We start from the raw sequence: 3,927 nt of genomic DNA on the forward strand, positions 1-3,927 counted from the left end.
AAAAAAAAAAAAAAGGGGCCGGGAAAAAAAGCCAAAAAAAAAAAAAAAAAAAAAAAAAAAAAAAAAAAAAAAAAAAAAAAGATTAACACTCAGAGCCCCTAGCCTGGCAGCAGTCTGTAAACTCGTCTTGGAAAGAGTTTACAGTTGGGAAGCACTGAGCCAACTGGTGAGGCGGGACATTGCACGCTTCTCTGTTTATAGTAACAGCTGTGACTTTTTGTCTTCAGTTTTCTAAGACAATGCAATATGATAAAATGACAAGCTCTGCAACAGAAAAATCTGATAGAAATCAAGTCCCATCTGTGCGGAGCATGCGTGAAATCAGTTTCTTGACCTGAGCGCTGGTCAGTGCGGGAGACCCTTGATCACCGCTGAGACAGGCCTGTGGATGGACGGTCAGCTGGAGGCTTTGCTTAAGACGAGTAGCGCCCGCCATCCCTGGTGAGTTGTTTTGCCGGCTTCGTCTACTTCATGATACAAAAGTAAAAGCGTTCTTGCAGATGTGCTTTTTAAAATAAAAATAGCAAAATGTTTTTAGAACAGTAAAAGCTTTCTAAATCTTGTGATGGAACATCTTACCTGCCCCTCATGACTGCCACGGGCACACTAGACAGCCAGCATTAAATTACCCAACCTTAAATTAACGGTTAGGAGAGTTCCACGTCTAGTAAGTAGCTCCTACTGGAATAATCCTGCCACAAGTTAGAACCACTCTGGACAGAATACTTTTAAAAATCTGAGAACACTGGAGCATGAACCACAGCAGGAGGACTCTGGAGGGGCGTGGGCCCTGGAAGAGGACAACCGGGAGGTTTCCCGTTCTTACGGCCTTTAGGTCAGGGCAGGCCCCACAGGGCAGCTACAGCTCTGTTAGAAAACCTGCAGCCTCACCAGCTTGAAGAACCAGAGGCCAGAGTTTGGGACCAACAGCCTCTGGAAAGTGAGATGGAAAATTCTAGAAAAGAGAGCCCCAAGTTATGTGTGTGAAACCCCTACAAATTGCTGGCTGAACCACCAGACTCCAAACAGCCCAGCCAAGCCTCAAAGAACTGACTTCTCTGAGGAGGAACTTCTGGATGGTGGTGTGCACCACCATCAGCCCAGGTCAGCTGGGCTCAGCTGACCCTCTGCCCAGTGAAACAACCCTTTAGCTGGGGAAACTGTATACAAACTAAATAGCGTAAAGTCTCTGAAAATGTTCCTAGAGGCATACAGCACATGGTGAAACATTCATTCAGGAAACTCAACTGCATGTTAACGAGACCAGTGAAGTCTGTAGCATTTGAGCCCCAGCTGACCCCACCCTACCCCCACTCCCCAGTGTCACGTGACAGAAGCTCTGGTCCAGGTCGGTGCTGCCCAGAAGGGAAGGGCTCCTATGGTTGAGGGCTCTGCCCCAGGGGTGATAGGCTGAGAATTCCAGGGCTCCAACCTCTTATGCGGTGGAGGTTCCACATCCAGAGGGGCAGTCTGAGAAGACCAGGGGCTACCAGTCCCCGCACCCCCACTTCCCCAGCACCTACCTGGGAGAAGGAGTGTTAACTCTAGGAGAAGCCAACACTGTCCAGCCCCAGGGGGGAGGCAGGCTCTGTGAACTGGTAGCTCTGTGAACCTCTGCAGGAGGGCACTATTTCGTACCAAGAATGGAGAAATCTGCCGGAGGGGACTGTCAAAAACAACAGAGATCTTGGTGGCAAGCAGTCAAGAGGAGGCTGGTGGCTCCATGATACGAATAGCAAAAAGCAAAATGGCAGGCAGGTCTCAAGTTTAACTGAAAGAATTGGGGAAAGAGGTGAGAAGAGCTGTCCTGGGATCCCACTTAGGCCAGGAGACTGTGGGCATGGACTGGGCTGCACCCACCCACTCAAGAGTAGTCAGAGTGGGACGTGAACAGACTTGAAAGCATTCTCCAAGCCACACCAGCTCCTCAGCAAAGAGCAGAGGTCTTAACTAGCTCAAGGTGCTTACACAGATCCTCCAACCAAACACTGCTGAACGTGTGTTATAAACACATTCAAAGAGGGACTTCCCTGGAGGCACAGTGGTTAAGAATCCGCCTGCTGATGCAGGGGACACAGGTTCGATCCCTGGTCCAGGAAGATCCCACATGCTGCAGAGTAATCCTGTGTGCCACAACTACTGAGCCTGTGCTCTAGAGCCCAAGAGCCACAACTACTGAGCCCTCATGCCACAACGACGGAAGCCCGTGTGCCTAGAGCCTGTGCTCCACAACAAGAGAAGCCACCACAATGAGAAGCCCGCACACCACAATGAAGAGCAGCCCCTGCTCGCCGCAACTAGAGAAAGCCCTTGCACAGCAATGAAGACCCATCGCAGACAAAAAACCAAAAAAAACCAAAAAAAAAAACCAAAAAAACATGCTCAAAGAACTAAAGGAAACCACATTTACAGAATTGAAGGAATGTGCGTGAGAACAATCACTCATCCGACAGGGAATAACCAAAAAGGAATAAACATGATAAAAAAGAATCAAGTGGAGGGCTTCCCTGGTGGCGCAGTGGTTGAGAATCCGCCTGCCGATGCAGGGGACACGGGTTCGCACCCCGGTCCGGGAAGATCCCACATGCCGCAGAGCGGCTGGGCCCGTGAGCCATGGCCGCTGAGCCTGCGTGTCCAGAGTCTGTGCTCCGCAACGGGAGAGGCCACAACAGCGAGAGGCCCGTGTACCGCAAAAAAAAAAAAAAAAAAAAAAAAAGAATCAAGTGGAAATTCTGTAGTGGAAAAGTATATTAGCCAGAATGAAGAAATTCACTAGAGGGGTCAATAGTAGATTTGAGTTGGGAGAAGATAAAAAAATCAGTGAACTTCAAGATGGATCAACAAAGATTATGAAACTGAAAAACAGAGAAGAATAAAGGAAAATAAACAGAGAAATGTGGGCATCAGTAAATGAACCAACATATGCGTAATCGGAACACCAGAGAGAAGAGAGAAAAGGGAAAGGAAAAATATTTAAGAATTAATGGCCAGAAACTTCCCCCCAGTTCAATTAAAAACATTCATCTAAAAATACACATCCAGGACTTCCCTGGTGGTCCAGTGGTTGGGACTCTGCACTTCCACTGTAGGGGGAATAGGTTCGATCCCTGGTTGGGGAACTAAGATCCGGCATGCTGTAAGATCCCTGGTTGGGGAACAGCCAAAAAAATAAAATAAAATAAATAAAAACACACATCCAAGAAGCATGACAAACTCAAAGTAGGAAAAATGCAAAGAGATCCATACCCAGACACATCACAGTCAAAATGTTGAAAGCCAAAGATAAAAGGAAAAATCTTGAAAGTGAACCAAGGTTTGAGCTGTCACACCCACCTCTGGTCCCACCACACACAAAACTTGCCTCTGCCTACCCCGCACCTACCCACCTACCCTCTATCAGTGGAATCATTGCAATGCACAATATTTCTGACTGGCTCTAAAATAATACAGTTCTTTGATAATCCTTTACATTAAGCAAGACTTTTATCAAATTGTGAAATAAAACACATACATAAAAGTGCATAAGATGAATGTTAGCAGGTAAAACTAAACTATGGAGATAGAAGAAACGTTCTGTGTATCGTTGGCCCACGGGCTAAATCCTGCCTACCACCTGTTTTCTTAAAACTTTATACTGGAACACAGCCATGGCCATTCATCTATGTACTGCATGGCCCACGAGGCCTAAAATTTTTACTATCCGACCCTTTACAGAAAGTTTGCCAACCTTGCTCTGTATCTTGATCTGGACAGTGTTTTTTTATATACATATATTCTTAAATACATATATATGTAGATTCACTGAGCTGTATAAGACTTTTAAAAGTCATAATATTTTATGATATCTCGATCACAGTAAAAAAAAATTTAAACATGTTACACTTTTTACAGTTTCTGTACTTAAGTCTTTTTTTTTTTTTTTTTTGG

The sequence above is a fragment of the Lipotes vexillifer genome, unplaced genomic scaffold (genome assembly GCF_000442215.2).
Source record: "Lipotes vexillifer unplaced genomic scaffold, Lipotes_vexillifer_v1.1 scaffold777, whole genome shotgun sequence".
In the NCBI taxonomy this organism is placed as follows: Eukaryota; Metazoa; Chordata; class Mammalia; order Artiodactyla; family Lipotidae; genus Lipotes; species Lipotes vexillifer.